Raw genomic sequence first — 21,456 nt, 5'->3', positions numbered from 1 at the left:
AATAATTAGCCAGACACCAAGTTTATGGACTACATTGTTACTATAATTCTTTTATCTAGAAACTGCCAATCATTTTCCTAGAGGCTTCTTTCAATTTTTTTGGGCTCCTAATCTCTTAACAATGATTCATCCAGCAGATTCTGTTAAAATCATCTACTTTACTCACACAAAGCTTATCTAAGGAACACCAGCTGCCCCTAGCTGCATGGAATAGCAGCACAATATTGCATCAATTGCATATGATTAATTACATATTAAATTTCCAGTACTCTATAATATATAAACCAACACAAAATTACATTTTCACAACAGCAGACCTTTCTTAGTGGAATTCTATAAAGTATATTTCTTTTAACCAACAGATTGTAATAGGGCTTTGGAGCCCATGAAAACTATCAGGCAAGTTACAATCTATTATTTCTGGTTTTGGGGAAAACTACCCTGGAAGACTTTGGTTTTTTATTTTGTTTAGGGCCTATTGCCACAGCAAAGTGTGTTGTGCTGAGTGTACTCACTGCAGTCCACAGCTTCAAACTTTCCCCTGGGTCTCCAAACAGCTGCATTGCCCCAATTCCTACAGACACAAATATGTATTTGTTCTAAACATGATTTAGAATGGAATGGGACACCTAGTTAGGAACCTGGGCCACCTTCACCTCTCCAGTGCACCTGTGTATACACCTGGCATACATAAAAATACAGAGATTGTGTGTGAAACTTGCCACACAAGACTTCACAAATTCTTAAAAACACTGGGGTATTGGTTTGGGGTTTTTTAAGTTGCTCTTTCTTCATGTCTCTTACTCTTGTGTAGCAAACTTGGGTTAAGTAATTTTATACACCATAAGGACTTAAATAAAGGCTTTTTTCTTGCAGATCCTCCATCCAGGAAGCAAAGTGGTTCATGACTTTTCACTAATGATTACAAGAGACATCAAATAAGACTCATGCGGTGGGTCAGAAGAGACAACCAAAGAATCAGCAAATAGATTCTGAAAAGTAGCACATATGAAATCTTTGACACTCTCAATGGAGTCACACTGACCATGTCTTCTCTGCTCAGTCAGATACACCATTACCAGGGTGACACTGATCTGCACTGACAACACCCTGAACCTGCAGGAGTCACTGGGCTCTTTCCTGCACTTAAAAGGAAGGGACATGAAAAGTACTGAGTAAGGGTAACAAACACAACACAGCACATACTTTTTAAGATTTAAATCTAGTGATGAATTCAAAAATTTGAAGTTTGTCAAATTTCTTATTTATGGAGAAGAAATATTTGTTTTCATCCCAAGAAAGATAACGAGTAAGATCAAAATGCAACATCTGAGGTGTAAAGTAGAGCACTGCACATATCAGACTCACCAAAAATGCTGTGCCCATGGCTGTAATGGCCATCTTAAGGATTGACAGAGTGGAAGAAAATGGATGGAAAGAGCATTCACTTGTTCCTTTGCTTTTCCTGGTTGCTGTAAGTGTAGGTGTACTGAACACGACAAGAAATGCAGCCATATGTTTGTTCAGACTTGGAGCAGCTCCATTCACCAGCCAAATTTCACACAGGCACCACCCTTGCACAAATTTACTCTGATAAACATTTAAGTGACTTTCAGCATTATTTCCCTCCCCCTTACATTTCAAGGCATATAAAATTCCTTCTTCAGGTCTTTCTGCACAGTAGTACCTGCTCCATGATAAGTCTATAAAGGCCATACTTTTCCTCTCAGCTGCCTTCCAAAATCAAAGGCACAAGTTTTAGTTAAATCTCCTTATATAAAGAGATTAACTAAGAGCAGTACAATTTCTGTAGGAGATATTAATCTTTTTTTATCTTCACCAATATAGAAAAAAGAAAATAAAATTTTGAAGTTCTTTGGATAGTGGTATTCCTACCACAATATTAATTGATGAAACTGTCATCCTGTAGTTCTGAATAGCTGCCCTTTTGGCTCAGAAATAATAATTTCTGAATTCTACACTCTTTTGTCTTCCATGTTTTTCTTATATGTATATAGAGAGGCAAAGATTTACGTTTTAAAAAATCCTCAAAACAATGAGAGACTTAATTAGGTACTTCATGAAACCATAAAACTTCAATGAGACCACAGAATTATTTAATGATGAGTTATAGGTACCATCACCAGGTTAATCTGCATGTGTACAGCCAGGACTCCCACAGGTAAGAGAAATTTCCTACTCTACACCTGGTATTTATGTCTATAAGAAATGGTATAGTTAAATACAAATTTTTCTAGGTTCATTTTCAAGTTCTCTTCTTTGTAGCATAAAAACATTCACTTTTGGGAAGAAACTGAGAAATTTAGTAGAATGGTTTCTATGGACAAGATTCCAATTCTTGGAAAAGTTGCTGATAGGAAATTTGCTTTCTACTTTACTCTAAAATCAAGTCAGGCCACAAAAAGGGTAATATTGTTACAGATTTCCAAGTAAAAACAGAGCAAAAATAAAAAAGGGAACAAGAGATATTCTCACTGAACTTTTGCTCCATTTTCCTCCAGTCTTGCATAGCACTCACTATTGTTTGAGAAAGATGGAAAGCTAGGATGAGAACAGGAAAGTCTTGTTTAAAAAAATAAAGCATCATACTAGAAATTTTTCAAGTTTTAAAAATCATATCTCAAAGTTTTTTCTTGAACTGAGAAACAGTTCAAAATGCTTTAGAGTTTAGGTGGAACATATATTTTAGAAGGGTTAATAAGTTTGATTCAGATTCATAATTTCTGAAGACAACTAAAAGCCTCCTAGAAACTAATTTGGAGATTGTCCCAAGTGAAAAGTTAACTGGTATTACACTTCTTTCCAATTAGCAGACTTGATGCATACTAATCAGTGAAAAATACAAAGTGCAGGTAGGTAACATGAATGACACACTGTCTGATCTCCAAGCAAAGCCAAAGAGCTTTGGACCTGAGCAAATCCTCCTGAAAACACTGGGCTGACTTTTGCCTCAAGAAGAAAACCCTCTTTGAGCTGAGCTTTTCTCAGGTTAAGATTTTCACATAGCTTTTGCTATTAAGACACTACATTTCACCCTGCCACCTAGGGGATATGTAAAGAGTTCGTCAGTCTAAGCATTTTACACACACTTTAAGTAGAAGAGATGCTAAAAGGGGGAGGCATTTCTACTTTTTATTTTTCCAGACAGAAACTGGTTTACTGAGCAGCTCTTCACGCCAATATGAGTGGGGAAAAGTTGCAAAGAGATGTAGAAACAATATCTGGCAAAGGCCTGCACTGATGAAGGATAAAGATAGAAGGAGCAATAAAATATGGTCTAACTTCTATGCTGCCCTGGAGAGAGCTTGAACAGAAGTGCAAGGTTCAAATGGCTGGGCAGGAGGTGGAGTTTCATCCCAGCTGGCAACTAAGCATCACATAACCACTTGCTCACTCCCACATCAGCAGGATCAGGGAGAGAATCTGAAAAGTGGGAAAACTCGTGGGTTGAATTTGGAATATTGCTTTGGTCACTGTGAGTCAGCCATCCCATGTGTCCCTTCCCAGCTTCTTGTGCACCCTCAGCTTCCTCGTTGGTGGGGTGGGGTAAGACCTTAACTCTTGTGGTTCAGCAATAACTAAAATATCCCTATGTTATCAAACCTGTTTGTAGGAAAAATGCAAAACACAGCCCTGCATCAGCTCCTATGAAGAAAATCTGCAGTGCACCAGCAAAAACCTGTACAAAAATAATAAAAAAAAATACTATTTCAATAAAAATGTTTCAATGCTGAGAAGTTTATTTTGTTTTATATGAGGATAAAACAGGCATTTCCAGAAAGTTTAACATAAATTTAAGGAGAGACTGCTGCAAGAGCAGCAATCAGTACTTGGTGATTCAGCTGCATCTAGGTTTTCCATATCTTCACAGCTTCTACTTCTTGACCAGAAGCAAAAATATAGATTGGGGTCATCAAGTCCTTGATGGATGTTGACACTATTAAGCCCTTTGTGATGAAAAAGCGTCCATGAAAAATTCCCTGGTGTTTTCTATTTTTAATTGACTTCTTGATAGCTTTCACAACATCCTGGTACCATCACGCTCCATCTCAGACATATTTGGTTTCACTTATGTCAGCAAAAACAAGACATCTTTTGAAAGGACCAGCAGTCTGCCTTGTACACATCATGAAAAGAGGAAATCTGTTTGTAGCTTAAAAGAAGATGCAATAAAGACATGAACTATACTTCTCTTTTAAAGATGAAATAAATGTCTAAAGGCAACAAATTGCCCCTGTGTCCCATACTTCTGCTCCATGATATGAGGGTAAAAGGCTGCATGACAAAAGCTAACCCTCTTCTGCTATTCCCCAATCAGGGGTTCTATTCATTACTAGCACTGAACATGTCATAAATTAAAGATATCAAGGTAGTCTTCCTTTCATATAAATTTCCTCATGATCTGTTTTGGACTTAATTGAACAATTTTTAGTCTTTGGTACTATAGGTTTTCTGAATCGTAGAAAAAAAGAAAAACTTTGAAAAGTGTGAAATGCAGCAAGCATGGTTTAAAAATTACATTCTACACAAATTTCCTTTTTGACAATAAGGTCTGGTTTCCCACTTATCTGCTAAATACATTGGTAAATGCTATTTATATCCTGCAATTATGCATAACACAACATTGATATTCAGTCACTGATCATCACAGTCAACCCCATGCAATAAAAACCTGGTGGACTTTGTCAGATATGGCCAATGTCAATGGAGTTTCATCAAGATAAATCTGATTAAGCGTTTTTATTTTAAAATACTATTTCAATGAGGACATTGATATGTGTCTGCATAAAACCAGAGTTAGTTTACTGTCTAAAAAAAACCCAAGTAGACAAATATTTTAATTAATGGACTAACATTAATTGAGAAATAAATTAGTCATGATACATTTGCAATCCACCTGCATGCATAAAACATTAGGAATATTTTGAGCAATCAAAACAACCATACCTGTTTCATAGCTCACTTGTTCCAATTATAAGAATCTACCACAAAAAGGGAAGAGCAAGAAAGTCCTGTTCTTATGTACTGTAATATTTAGTGCTCTGCTAGATCCTCCATTTTTTGTAGATGTGCATAGCCACAAAATATCTAGAAGTATCTGCAGCCATTTATTTTGTTTTGTTTCATACATAATATTCCTGAAGCAAATACAAGGAAAAAGAAATGGGATTTTATTGTCCTTAAAAAAATAATCCAGCAAATCATTAGGTTTATAAACTGGTTTTGTAACCACAGCCTATCTACCATAATCAGGTAAAAGAAGAAATGCTGCCATTCCAGACCCCTTTTTTATTTCCTAAGTGATTTCTAAGAATTTGACAGCATTTCTAACGGTGACCACATAAATGGTGCCATCATTAGGCAGTATTGGGAATAACACATACACAAGACACCCATCTAGGGAGATGGCTCTCAGATTTACCATTAATAAAGAACATTAATCTGTATTTTTAATATCCATCCATTCTCACAGTTTCAGACTTATTTTCAGTAAAAAAAGTGTCACTATCCTCTATGAATGTTCCCCCCCCTTTCTGAAGTTGATGTCACCATGGATTTAAGGCATCAGTGTTCAGCTGGGTTGGCTAAAGGCTACTCAGGAGTGCCTTTGTATGCTGTAATTCCAACTTCTCTCTGCAATGAAGACTCAGATACAATATAAGCAATATGAACATGGTGCCTCCACACATTGCCTCTAGCTTTTCCCTCCCTAGGAAGTATTTGGATCTAGTCTTCTAATTGCAACTCAAAATTACTCTTTCTGCAGTTTTTGCACAAAGGTTGAAGATAATGTAATTTTACACCTGCTGCAGGCAATCCTGCATGTTCAACAGTTAATTTGTTCAGTCATCCAGAAATATTTCAGCATTATTCAACCTTACCAAGACCTCAATCCCCTTTGCTGTACCAGAGACGTGTTTTTGTTACATGAGCTGTCTCAGAACACAAAGTGGCATTTCAGAACCTGAAGATGTGGAGCAAATAGCATGCAGCATATGATTTTCCTCAGATAATGTTCAACATGGGAACACATCTTTAGAATTAATTAACGCCAAATTGGAGAGAAAAGAGTAGGGTGTTTGCTCTGTTGACATCTCCCCACTCATAACAAAGCAAAGAGTCATCACCACAAACACTTTTGTGGAATTCTTCACATAAAAACATGGTGGCACACATTATGAAGGCAGGCATCTCTGAGGAGAAATGTGTCATTTCCCTACTTTTCATAATTATAATTCCATCCAAATGATGTACACTTTTAAATATTATACATAGTAAATATAATATGCACATATTAAAATGCACACAAAGGCAAAGTTTTACAGGTACATTTCTCCAGCTTGCTTCCATCTCAGAAGGGAATTTTAAAGCTGACATTTTAGCCTGTTTGAAAGAAGAAATTTTCTGCAGCAAGTGTCACCAATTATTCTTACAAGACTTTGATCAGCAGTCTTGGTAATACAAAGAAAGATGCAAATTTTCTAATTGCCACACCTCTATTTTCAGACTGAATGAGGAACTAATTCTTCCAGTTAATAAATGAACAAGAAATTGGCAGCAGATTTCAAGACTAATTCTTCTGGCAGTTCTACAGGAGCAGACATAGAATGTCTCTCCTCTCACTTTGCTTCAAAGAAAAACAAACTGCAAAAAAGTTTTCTTAGATTGCCTTTACAAATTCAGTAGATTTGTGTAGCTTTTATCTTTACACTGTGGAAATACTAACAATGAACTAAACTGAAGAAATTTGATGATCTAGTCCCAAGCAATAACAGATTCAAAATATGATTTAATTACTCTCTTATCTTTTTCCCTTTCTTCCTTTTTCTGCCTTTCTACTCAAGGTATTCCCCATTTTCAAGGATTAAAAAAGATATACCTTTCTATGTGCTGCAGGATCCTCCAAGATAGGGGGGGTAAGTGTGCATAAGCACTGTCTGACTGAAGGAATTTCTCTCTGTAGAAAACCCAAACATGCACCACAAACAACACCCAGAGGAGCATCCTCTTGAAGGTTCTTGGCAGTAAACTCAGTCATCTTCAATCCCTACATCACCAGCCTTGTTTCTTCCAATCCTTTACATATCCAAACACTGGTAATCAGAAATTCTTGGAAAACACATGGTGATATTTGAAGAATATTATAAGTTGCAATGCCAATAATTAATTTCCTGACAGGATTATGAGTAGCTGCATATTTTTATGGATAAACTACCTACCAGGGCTAAAGAAGAAAAAAACGTGGTTGGTTCTCAGCTTTTCTATACCTTTTTTCCTATGAAAATTTCCTCGAGGAAATTGAATGCTTGTTAAAAATAATTTTATTGGATGAAGACAGACAAATGGATCAACAATTATTGGGGACGCTGATCTGACTAACGTTTTATTAACCAATAGATTTATTAGTCTGATTTGGGAGCTTATCAGGGAATACTCGGGACTTCCTCAGGGAGCAGCAATCCAGGATTACCTGACTCCTGGTTTTCTTTCTAAACCAATGCTGCCCCCATCTGGGAGTACAACCTGGGATCTCCTGCTGTTTACAGCACTTGCTCTAGCCATACAGAAATGCATTAATTGTATGGATAAATTTACTAAAAAGGTATATTCCAGCATAGCATACTTAAGAAATTCTTCATGGCTCTAAAGACTTCAATTCAAAATTTATAGATAAGTGCTTTAACCCAATGATATGAAAAATCAAGATTTTTTTTTTTTTTTTCCAACTGGGTACATGAACATTGAGAGTGTACTTTGGAGCATGTTACAGACAAGTCATGCTAAATATTTTTTTGTTCCAAATTTATTGAAAGAAGATTCTTCTATACAACAGTATCAGAACCAAGTTTTAAAAGCTCAGAATGCAATTCCATTTGATAATATACATAATTGTGGTATAAAATCAGTATAAAACCACATTTTTTGGTAGTCTAGGATCTGTATTAGCATAATACACCAAATTCAATCAGTGCAACAATTATGTCATAAGTCTACAGAGTTGAGCATTATTTCCTGTTTTTAGTTTCAGTGTATGAGCATTTCTCATTAGTAGTTGGCATGAATGTTTACCAAAAATTTCTTCAAGCATGAATTTATCAATTAAAAACATACTTCAGCATATGGACCCTAATGTTGCATATGAACTTCATGCTTTTCTTATTTATGCCTTTTTTTATTCCCCATAACTCAGCTTAAGAGCCATATATGTTATCCACAGAGCTACAGTGAGTATTTGCAGAACATGGTAGAAGAAATTCAGATTGGAGTTTTTAACAGTCTTTGGACCAAAATCACATTGAAGATCTGCTATGTTACAATTCCTAATTTTACCAGCCAGACAAATATTTCAGAGGAACACAGAATGGGAGAAAAACGTTGTGGCTGACATATATTAACAAAATATGCAATTTGACCAGGGTCTGTGTCTTTCCTGTGGCTGTACCTGCTCAAAGTAGGATAATTGCTCTGTGCATGAACTTGAAAGAAGAGCTCCCCTACTTGTTATTTGGAATAAGTATTTTTATGCCCTGAACAAACATTTAGCTACCTGTGCTAAGCACAGTGCATACTGCATAAAGGGCAGTAAAGAAAATAAGAAAAAGGCACAAACTCTAGCTGTGTCTTGTGAAGTGCATACAGAGTGAAACCTCAAACTCGATGCTGCAGACTATACCAAATAACTGCAGATTAACAAAATATTCCTCTACACTGGCATAGGCAGATATACACAGACTGAGATCTATATTTTTTCTAAAACCACTGCCTAGCTTTGATGTCTATCTGACATCCCCCTTCTGATACAGTAAGCTCTGACAGAGCTTAGCCTGAGAATGGTCTATCCAAACCAGGATAAACAGATAAAAATAGTAATTTTTTTGTATGAAACTAGACAACAGAACACTGCATCTTGAATATTCATACTGTGACTAAACTATTGTTAGAACATATGTCTTTTGAGTCTCCTGAAAACCTAGGTTTTCATTGCAGTACAAGTTCATTTACTGTTGTATTCTAAAATCTACATAAAGTTTATGGCCTTTTTAGTAATACTAAGATAAATATTTGGTACCATGCTATAAAATAGCAAACAAATGATAATTTTACCTTCTGCTCTGTTCTGCTCTAATTACTTCCCTTAGGAGTTCAACCTAGCCTTTGTCAGTTTGATAGCACTGTTATTCTCAGAGAGAGACAGCAGAGCAGCTAAAGGAGATGGATGCATGTGTAAAAAACTTTTAATCAAAGGCATGAACATACGTAAAGCATCACTGTGATCCTTCTTCCAAGTAAGGTGTCTGTGGCTTCAAATCAGACATACTTTTAAATCTTAAAAAATCACAGTGAGAAAATCTGAGTTCTGGCTCTGCTTTAGACCCCTTAAAAAAAAAACCAAAACAAAACCATGAACTCTAATATACTAGAATTGCAAGCATCAAAGAGCACTGATGGCCACAAAAAGAAGTCTTCCACTTCGTACAAAGTATATTTACTCCTTACCATCACCACTGTGAGGTCAAAATTACTGTGAATATAGATAAAAATCAATGCCTTTTACACTTCTTTCCAGTCCTCTGTTCCACATCCTAATACAATTTACTTTAATATGACCATCAGTGCAAATCTTTACTACTTAAATCAGCTTGAAAGGGGGTTTTGAAGAGAGGAGACACACTTCAGTAGTATTAGATGTCTTTTGATGGAGGTTTGGTACCATAAAACTACACTTTGTTACCAAAGTAATTATTCTCACCTTTACCCTCACCTTCCTTTAAGATACTGGAGATCACAGAAAACCACCAGTGCAGGGCTACTGGAGTCAAGAGAACACTATCAATACAAATTCACTTTCTGTACGTACATAAAGTGGCAACCTTCAAAATTTAAACCTATTTAATCATAGGTTCATTTTATAAACAAGATGTCAAAAACTAAAAAGCATCAATATAAATTATTTGGGGAATAAAAAGATCTATTTGCAGGGAGTTTATAAAAGATATCTCTACAGATAAGGTACATTTTCCCCCATATGAAAGACTTTCCTTCTTACTTTTTTTTTTTTTTATTCTATACATCACTTATATTTTTGCATGCGACCATGAATTGTGAATTATACAAAGAACAAAAACTTGAGAAAAAATATCTAATCAATAAATTTTATAGGTAAACATCATATGGCATGATCAGAGACCATACATATTAATTTAATATGGAGCTGTTATCTTATGTATCCACAAGACTAAGTTCTGCCATTTCTTACCTTCTGAATCTTTAACTGAACAATCTAACATTATTTTAAAGTCAGTCATGCTGTTAACATATTAATAAGCAAAGATCTGACTTAACAAGTATTTCATCTTGAAATTTGGCTGAAAATTTGGCTCATTGACTTATTGTTTTAATAAAATAGAATTACTTCTTACAGGAGGGTCTAGTGGATAAGAGATTGATTTGTTTCAAGTCCATGCCAATACTGCCACTCATTTCTGTGGACAGAATTTCATCTTGGGTATGACAAACATTTTCAACAATTGTTAATACATCAAAAGACTCCAAACAAGAAACTGAGTACTGTAATTAAACACAATTAAATCAACTAAATTGATTTCAATCAATAAATTAAATATAATTAAATGAACTAATCTTCATGAAAGCCAAAAATACCAGCACTTGGGATCTCAGAATACTGATGTTTTATAACCTTTTGAGGGATAGTCTTTGGGATTTTGGTTTCTACTCTAGTTCAGTTTCCCAGAAGACAAGCATTTATAGCTAATTACCAACCTCAATCATATTTGCATATCATTTTTTAAAAAACATCCTTTCAAATCTTTCATCCAAGATGAAATTCACTTTTTATTTTCAGCTAGAGCATAACTGTAAAGTGCGCTTATAAAATACAGATTTTTATGGCAATGACTTGGTCATTTTCAATTTTACAGGTCTCTGAAGGAGAATTGAGATGAAAAGATCAGACTAGACCATTGCAAGTAAGGGTATTCTCCACTATGTGTCATATCCACTGTCCCAAAATATGTGAATCAGCATCTTATATTCCTTTCCCTGGAGCAAGGCATTCTGTTAATATTTGTGGTTGCACAACAAGACCACACATGTCCAGGGAATCAAACAAAATTAAATGCAATCCTTGAGCTTTCTCCTCTTTAAATCACCTACTGGAAGTTTCCAGCACTCAACAGTGGAATATGCCATTGATGTTACCTCATAGGACCTCTCAATGAACCTTCAGAACAACAAAACTCATATACATGTTTTTCCAACAGTCCAAACTGAAGTAATAGATGCTTAAAGTATGGCTTTCAATGTGTAAAAACATAATATCCAATCCAGCAGCCTTAAGATGCTTCCTATAAAATAATCAGTTTTTCATCGTTGAGATTTTATGAGAAAATTGTTTTTCCTGCTCTGCCATCACAATGAGATAGTAAGCAACAGATTAGGATTCTGTCTGGGAAAAGGAAAATTAAAAGCTAGAAGAGATAATGGTAAAGAGAGGAAAACTTCTAGAGGCTAGTAGCTATGCAGATTTTTAATGTGTGTAAGTGTAGATCATTTGGGGTGAAAAAGGTGATTGTGACATGCTCCTCATCAGAGTCTGGAAATTTGTCACAGAAGAACCATCAAATAGAAGGTGAAACTTCTGCAAAGTTACCTTAGTCTGAAATTGTGAGATTCTGCATTTATATATACTATCACTGCACAAAAAGCATTTGGTGATCCAGATTAGAGGTGTATTACCAAATTACCATATCAGAGGATCAAGGAAACCCTGGTGTAGAATTCAGAATCCCTTGGCTTTTCTCCTTGGCCAGGAGAAATTTTATCCTCAAGTGGAAACAGAAATGTTTAAGTATCCCAAATTCCACAGTTTCAAACTGCTCTCGAGAATTATCTTAATATTTGCTCTTTGAGTGGGGCCACCCACAGGCCAAATTAATCTGAGGCAAATTAAACTGCCTTAAGAATTAACAATAATGAAGAGAGGTGAAAAGATTTCACATATCTCTTACAATTCTTTTATAGCAGCAGAAGCAGTTAACCACTTTAGAACTAGCAGATGAATTGATATATATTTTTTTTTAACAGAAAAACAAAGTATGTAGAAAAGTTGATTTAATATCATTTTTATATCATTGATTGAATTTTCAAAACACTTCATTGATATTTAAGAGGAAATAAAAATGAGCAAAGAACACATCCAACAAGATCTGTAATATTAGATACCAGCCTTACAGAGTACATCTGCAGTATTTTAGGTGAAAGCAATCAAGAAAAACACTTGGAATAATCTTGTGACTATGATTTTTATATCTTTTTATGGGGCACATAAACCAAAATTACTTTTGAAAAGGAAACATGAGAAGCAGGGAAGGAACCCATCTGTCAGGCTTTAATGAGCTCTAATCATTGCCTTCTTTGAAAGAAAGGAGTCTTGATAAAACAACATGTAAATCAAAGTCATCCTGCAGTCGGTGACAGTACCATCCATGTTAAAAGACGTGCCTCTGCAGATTTAATTTCTGATGTTTTGCTCAGCCCTTCACACTCCTGTCATGTGGCTCCCCATCAATAATGCCCTCTTGGGTGACTGAAGTTCCAGATACTCCTCTAACATCTCCAGTGGTGAAAAGTCACCAGGTCACAACAGCCCTCACTGTGGCACAGGCTCTGACTGAGATCTCTCCTGCTGTAACAGGAGTGACCTCTCAAACCAGGAACCTGGTAACACAAAGCAGCATTCCAGCTGACTGCACCACACACTGGAACAGCCCCTGGATGCCCTGTATTTTGGTAGGGCAAGTCATAAGGATCAAACAGATCTCTTACAGGCAGTTAGCACCTTTAGTATCCAGCACAGAATCTGTGGCTCAAATGTTAAGGTGTGGCTCCCTGGCATGTTATTTCTAGAATGTGGAAATAACCATATGAAAGACCATAGTGTAATTATTAGATGTGAAAACATTTCCATTTTGGACCAAGTCCTTCACTTTTCTTTAAACATGTTAACATGTAATAATTCTTTTCTTACACTGATCCGTGCTAAATACTAGTTTTAACCTTCTTTTAATGGCTTCGTTTATGTCCTTTCTGAAAATCTGACCTGTCCTAGAGCATTTCCTATATTTTCACTTAGCCTGGCCTTTTTCTCCCCTTTATCTAGAGCAGTTAATGTTATTCTATGATTGCATATCTTTCTGAAATAATTTTTGGCTTGTTTTTGGCCCTAGAATACATAGTTTTGTTTCCTGAGGCAATCCCATTTAGCTCACAGACATATTTAGTAAGCATCTTCCTCCACTGCACAATCTAAGACAAGCTCCACCCTGGATCCAATGTGACTGAGTCACACATCCTTTATCATAACTTTCATTACAGAGTATTGGTTTCTGCATGACTGGGAAAAGTTAGAGTTATGTAAGTTTCATTTGTGTTCAAGGTGATAGTTTGGTAGGTAGATAGAAAGGTCTGTGGAAAACTTCTCACACTCCCTGTTCTTTGCTGCACAAAACATATTTTGCTCCTCCTCAGGTAATATTCCTGCTTTTAGACTTCAGTACACCTCTCACATTTCTCACAGTTGTCTTTCCAAAGCCTGGAAAAAGATTAAGATAGGTTGTTCTTTCATAATTTGTGAAATCTCGTGCATTATTCCTAACATTATTAAATTAAATTATAAGTTCCTTCCTAGGTTCAAAGATATCATTGTTCTATTTCCCTTCCCAGATTACAGCCTGATTTCCTGTGCAGCATGTGAATTCTCACTGCTTTTCCACATCCTGCCAGTATGTTCTGGTAGTCTTTTCTTACCATGGCGCTCCATTATAACAGTCTCAATTTGGACTTGCAGCAACTTAAAAAACTTTGAACAAGTCTCAAATCTTGCAAAATATTTTCCAAATTTATCCAATTTATTTCTTTTTGAAGTCCCTGTCAGCAAATTATTTCCACATCATTGCCATTTCTTCACCAAAGTGATAAATAGATTGTGGGCCATTCTACTATTAAAACAAATCAGTTTCCATAATTTCACTGGCTTGAGACTACATTTACTCTTGATCCCTCTCCAATTGTCTCCAATGATTCTTAATTAAGATACTCTAAAGTTTGTTATTCCATTCTCTTTCCCACCTACTACTGTTTCTATTTCCAACTCTGATAATGATAAAGCAAACTCAGAGTCAGAACTGATGCCAAAAAGAGTATTACTCTACCTACAGGGAAGCTAACAGGAAAAAAAAAAAATCAAATAAAAAATTAATGTCTCTAGCCCCCAGCTGCTAGTTTCCATCCAGAATGTTCCTCACCAGTCACTGCATACATAAATGCCACTTTCAAATAACCTTCTTTCAAAGAAAAGTGAGCCAGCCAGGAAAGCTAAAAAAATCTGGTACGTCTTTCAGGCCCTGTTCCTGTGCTACTGACCAGCACTGCTTATGCCATGAAGGATGGAATGTATCTCTCATTTTGCCTTCAAACAGATCTTGACCAGTGAGGAGAAGCTTTCTGCTTGTACAAACCCCACCACCCCACTTTGCTGGGGCTTGTGAAACCACCACCACACCTTCTGCCATTGTACCCTTCCATGATCTTACAGAAACTCAGCAACCAGTCCAGACCAGCATGCAATGCAAATGTCCTGTATTTCTTTTTGAGATTATTGTCTCCAAGTTGTGCATAGGAAAACGCAGAAATGTTTTGGGTTTTTTGCTGACTTTTCACTCTGGGAGGGCATGCTGAGCAGTAAGTCCATTTTAAATAATGCTTTTCAACAGACAGTGTCAGATTTTCAGAAGAGAGCTGCACTTCAAATATAGGTCAGCAGAAGGTAAGACTGCATAGGAGGATCACCACTGAGAAATGAAAGCAGATGAGGTTTTATTCATTGGGAATTCTAGGTAAATGTAAATATGATGTGGAATTATAGAAAATAATGAAAGGAGCATTAAAAGTGTGTGGACTTCAAGAAGAGAATTGCTTATGCAGGAATGTTTCGTCTACAAAATATTTATTCTATTAAAATGTGTAGCTAGCTACATTTTTTTAATCCCTTTTAATAGTCTGTGTTGCTCAAACATCTTTTTTGCTGATCTCAGAGAGCTTAGTTCATCATATTGAACAGCAGCATAGAAAAGAGTCTGGCTGCTCTAGGAAACATGAAAAATATTGTCACTTTCCCTAGGAAAAATTGCAATACAAGAAGGATTTTCATCAGCTTCCACCTACAAACAAGTGATAGAAGTTAAGCTGCATATTCTACTTCAATTATTTAAACTAAGGAATCAAGTAAATAAGCACATAATCATTAAAAACAGTGTTAAAAGCTAGCTACTTAAAGGGTCAGCTTGTCCTACAACAGCACAACAGCAGGACAACTGTGATATGTTTCTGGACACCCACATATTTTATTGCTACACTGAAGACAGGCAGGTAAATAAATCTTTCTTGTGGTCAATGACTTAATGATACCGGTTCACATCTGGTCTACAGCCTCACTGATTAACTCCAAGTATCATTTTGCATCACATTTTTATGTATTATGAGGCAATGGTACTTTTTCCATTGTTTTCATTTTTCAATTCAATTCTATAACCTGAGCAAGTACAACCTCACGATGTGTATCCACAATAATGGAAAGCTAAAAAACACATGGATGTCCTACCCTCTGAATGACACATTATACTGATTTAAGTACATTCTATTAAGTTCAAGTTCTCTTCCTTGTTATATTGCCCTCACCCATACTGATGTGCACACCATAAGATATAACATAGCTAAGCTTGGAAAACAGCCTTGGCAGTGCTTTAAAGGGGGCATCTAGTCCATACCCCTGTCCAAAACCAGAAGCAAAAATACCTGAACCATTCTGGATTGCAGATCTAATCTCTTACATCCTCCTGTGAGTCCAGGGCTTCCTCAGACAGTCCATCCCTTTGATGCACAGCTTACAACCAGAAACTCACCTGCTGATTAACTTGTACTCTCCCCACTGCAATGTAAGACAATGAGCAAAAAGAGAGTAGAATGTGGTATGGCAGCCACATTAAATGTGAGTACTTGGCTGAAATGTCATTTAGGCAGTCTTAGGTTCACAACATTCAAGTCATACACTCACCATACCTCACTCTTAGTACAGATTTGAAGACTTCTTGTATACTTGCCAGCCTGCACTTGCCTGGAGAAATGAAAAATAATTTTTTTTAAATTATTAAGATAATTCATTCCTGAGAATCTAGAATTGTTCAACAGTTAAACAGTAGTGTAAGTTTATGGTCCAGACAAATCTTCCTCTCAGCTCTCTATGAACTCCAAAGCACTGTTCAAAACTGAAAATAGGTCACCAAAAAAAAGTTCTTCACTTAGAAAATTTTACTGCAACAACTCAGAATCAAAGGAATCTGCTTAGATTCCACATGTTGCTGAACAGATGCTGGGAGAGACATCCTGCACCAGAGTTTCTATAAAGTAGTCTGTTTACAACTAGCATGTTTTTTCAATGTGAGAAACAAACTATGAAATCCAGAGGGTGTTTGTTGCTTTCCTTTGGGAGTAACTAATTTAAATCATCATGGAAAGTGCAAGCTGGCAGCCCAAGAAGAACTTAAGAATTTTAGCCCAAAAAAGAACAAAAGAAATTCATATGCAGTCAGAACTGGGATTTTGCCTGGGGAAAAAAATTTAGTTAATGCTCATTCTGGAAGTTTTATTAAGTGTTTTATACTAAAAACAGTGAAATTCTTGCAGGAACAAGAAATACGTGGACACAGTTGTTGTACAATTGTTGGCAGTATTTTTTTGTTGTTTTTAAAACAGAATTAGATTTACCACTATTCCCAGCTTAGTTCTTGTACAAGCTGTATGGCAACTGAGCTGTGAGTGTGGAGATATAAAACAACCTACAACTTTGTATGTAGCAACTTTAATTCACACAAAGCCAAAAATCAATTTTTAATTAGTGAAATAGCTTGAGAAATCATGTTCTTATTCTATGTTTGTGATCTTGTGGAAGTTAAGAGCAAAAATACCATTGACTTTAAAGTAAATAAGGTTGATCTTGGCATCCTCGAGCCCTTTCCTAACTATTTAAGGCTGGGTCTCAATGAGGCAAAAACGCAATGTACTTTTATAGTCATGTTCTCAGCTGAATGGATGTGAAATGATTGAAAAACACAGTTTAGGAGCAGGCTAGAAAACCTGAAGCCACATTAGCTGAACAAACTAAAGAGAAGACTATTTAATCAAATTCAGTTCATTCAATTTTGCTCACAAAATTGAAGGACAGGCTCCTATCTGCTTATGAAGACATACCCCAACTGTTTAACAGTGACATGTCATGCTAATTCTCTGAAAAGGAGTGACTAAGACAGCACAGAAAGCTATGGCTTATATATTGCATCCAGAAAGCTATTCTAGCATGTTATACACCCATAGATTTTTTTTTCCATCAGCATTTCACAGTACAAAGCAAAAGGCAGGCTGCAATGAATAAAGGAGTCTATGGGTTACTTATAATCTTTTCTTAAAGACTAAATTTCTTGCGCTTCTAAAACTATAAATATTACTTCACTCAGCATTAGTGGACTACCTTTATATCTTCATTTTGGATCAAGAATTTAAAGAGTAACAATATGCCAGAAAGTACCATTTAAAGATACAAATTAGAAGGAATGTAGTAAAATAAATAGCAGTAATATCCCCAGCGGGCAACCAAGACTCTATGTTCTTCCATTTACTGTAAAACATCCAGCAATTTTTGCAGGAAAAGCTACCTGACTTAGAGGAGAAACTGTATGTAAAGAAAAAATAAATCTTTTCTGGAAGATGTATTTTAAGTGAGTCAGACAAAATGAAAATAAATAAATAAATAAATAGTGAAAAAGCAAACAAAGCATATGCTGGCTCCTACTGTTTGTCTGGATCTCTATGTGTCCTCTGCCAGCTGTGCTCACTCTGAAGACTCTTTTGCAAAAGACAGAAATACTTATCTTCAGCTCTCTCTAGTCCACTAAAACTACAGAAAATATTAAGCAAACGGTCTGAAAAAGTACATGCTTCAGTAAGTAAGATGCTGTAAGGAAAGGATCAGCACTTGTCCTAGAAGCCTGAGCAATTGAGACACTTCATTTCTCCACTGATACAGGAGGCAGGGTACACCAAGGATGAGAGGCAGGGATCAAAACTGAGCTCGTGCTGGAACATATCTAAACCACAGGAACACACCCACATACATATGGATGCTAAATGCAGGGTGTCTGGTGAGAACTTTGCCTCTTTACCCATCCACTTGGAGGCCTGGGTATCAGCAAATAAACATTTATGGGGGGCAAAGGGGAAAGAAGAAAAAAAAAAGCCTATACTCCTAACATTCAAGACTACCAAATACTTTTGGTAAAAAAATTAATCTATTTTATTTTAAGATACATTAAGGTTCAAATTTAAGGTTCTTAGAAAAAGACAAAGCCCACATAAAATCAGGGAGAACAGTCTCTCCTGGATTTCTGAAATCTAAGGGCATGCCTTTGGAATGCATGAAAAGGAAAAAGACTGTAGAAAAATTGCAAAATCACAAAAAGAAGAAAAACATTGAAAAACAGTCATCATGGGGATGTTGTTTTGCTTTTGGTAAGGTTAGGGAGTTTTTTTGGGTTTTGGATGTTTGTTGGTTTGCTAGGTTTTTTTACAAAAAAACCCTCTGAAGTTCCTAGCATTCATTACCATCAGAGATATGATATTAGGAACACTGAAGGACTATGGATGTAATAATGTATCAGAAAATCCTTCATCAATGTTTCCCCTCCTTTTCCAATATATTTCAGAGAAAAGTGAGAACAAGTCCATAAAGGGTTAATGTTAGCTTTAGGATTATTTTCTCTATTTATAATTATCAGATCAAAAATAACAAAATTTTACAAAGCAGGGGGAGGGGTTCAAGAGAAAAGAAGGAATTTCCTTCTTCCCATCTCCCTTTCCAATCTCAAAGAAGAGAAATTGTAACAACTAACTGAAAATAATCCAGCTCTTCAAGTGAAGGGCCACAAGCCTTTCCCCTAGAGTCAACAAAGACTGTGGTCAAGGCACACTGAGTTGAGCTGCCGAAGGCTTCATCCCCAGCTTTGCTGCAGACATTTGTGGATGGATGCCAAGCCAATTATTGCATCTATCAATTCCTATTTATAATTTGGGCTATTCAAAAGAGTCTGCTATAGGAAAGTTTCAAGTGCTATGCTGCAACAATGAACTTGCAGCAGTTGAAGAGTTGGTGTGAGACTGATAAGGGCTTGACTTCAGATGGCTGTTAAAAAAAACAAAAAATAAAAGAAAAAAAACAAAAAAGGAAAATTAACTCTAAGGAAACAAAAATCATTCTATTGCAATCAAAACAGGGAACAGCAGAACTAACTAAATTAAAACTATATATTTTTTTAAAAAGGCATTTTTTCATCCTGACTTGGTTCAAAACAGCACAAATCCAAAAAACAGATATTTATATGGCCTTTTTCATGGATGCATTGAATTTATTTTTTTCAGAATAAAAACTGAATGCTGCCCTGTAGTCTGGTTACACCAATGTCTAAAAAGAGTCAGTTTATTCTGTTAAGTATTTTAATATTGAATCAATGAGATAACATGAGATGACACCTCCCTGTTGTTGTACATCTAAACAATAAAAGTGGCAACTCATATAACTAGTACAGTGGTATCACTCTGTGATAAGCACACACAGTTTAGCAGCACATAAATATTTTTTATTCATCACCACCCATAGCAAGGGAATGACTTCCAGATGTTCATGGTTCCTTAAAATCCACTGTTAACAATTCATACTACTTCAGAGAAACAGAGAAGCTTGACTTCACAAAGCATTGTATAGAGATTGGTATTAAATGATACTGATAAAGAACTTTCTATTTTAATCTTTAAAGGATGAGAATAGATCACAGACCATGGGATCAGACAGAAACTGATTCTTGCACCAGGAGAGAGAGAAAATAGGCAATTCAGAAGACAGTGGAGTGTGATACACATTAGTGACTAGTTTTTCTCAGAGCCTTCATAAAACAGACTTCTAAGTCTAACATTGTTCAGGAATATATACTACTTGACATTATTTAGCATGACAAATTAGGACAGCAGAGGAGATGAAAAACTATGGAAACCTGTAGCATCATCAGTGAGAATAATTACATTATTTCAAGCTTTAATGCAACTCCTATTGCAGCAGTCTTTAAACAATTGCTGATAACATTTTATGTTCCAGTCTATCCTGTATCACATGTTTCCTAAAGCATATGGTACTCTTCAGGTAACAGCCCTTGAGCTCTAAGCTGGGGTTTCTAAGTTCATGCTTACCATTTCCATTCCTCCTTGGCATCTATGTCTCTTCAGTAATAGTAAACACAAGAAAACAATTCTTTCCATTACGAACTTTCAAAGTTCAAATATATTGAACTGAAGTAATTAAATGTATGTTACACAGTCTCTGTACACCACAGAATTCATCAGCAGAAAAGCTCTTTTGTTTCCATAGCTTTAAAGAGTTCCAACTCCATCACCACCTTTTTGGTTGCTGGTTAAACAACCTCCAAAACTGCATCTGTAAAAGCTACCATAGTACTGTATTGCATGGGAAAAATTTAAGATGTTCCCTTCAAAATTAGTAGAAGATACATGAAGTAAACAATAATTTTAAAAAATCTATAAATAGACATCTGGCTAATAGCTATTACATTCAATAATTTAGCATGATGTGCATGACAGCTTCGACCTCCAAAATAATTTAGTGCCTTGAGCTGAGATTAAATGCAGAACATTAATTTTTCCCTCTGGTTGTCAAGCCAACCAAGAGGCCCCGTCAAATCTATTTAAATTAAGCCTGCATCATGTAATGATATTAAAGGGGATAAAATATTAATATGGGTCTGTGATAGAACATTGGACAAAATAGCTGCAGTAAGGCAGCTTTAATTTACTACACCAACAATCTGTCTTTATGCTGAAAGCAGGATTTAATAGTTTGAAGGAGTACATATTTGAGTTTATATGATATGCTAATTTATAAAATGTTACTGATTTGAATTGCTGAGAATATTTAGCAGTATTATGTAGAATAAAAAAAGTTATGATTCCCAATGTAATCCTACTGATGTAGAGAAAAAATAATATTGGATCAAAATCATGATGTCTTTGTGTGTTCCATAAGCAGATGTTATTTCAGCAATAGCAGTATGCCTGCATCCATTTATTGCCAGCAATGAATTTTCTTCTTTCAGCTAAAGGATGATAAATGTCATTCAAAACTTCAATATTTCATAATATAAAAATGAATTGAAAGGGTAGGTAGACTCCCAGACCGAAGACAAACAACTCTGAATATTTAGGCTACGGGTACTTTATGAGAACAGTAAGGTTTCTGCTGTC

Source organism: Oenanthe melanoleuca, chromosome 4 (assembly GCF_029582105.1).
Source record: "Oenanthe melanoleuca isolate GR-GAL-2019-014 chromosome 4, OMel1.0, whole genome shotgun sequence".
Classification (NCBI taxonomy): Eukaryota; Metazoa; Chordata; class Aves; order Passeriformes; family Muscicapidae; genus Oenanthe; species Oenanthe melanoleuca.
This window is presented reverse-complemented; position numbering follows the sequence as displayed.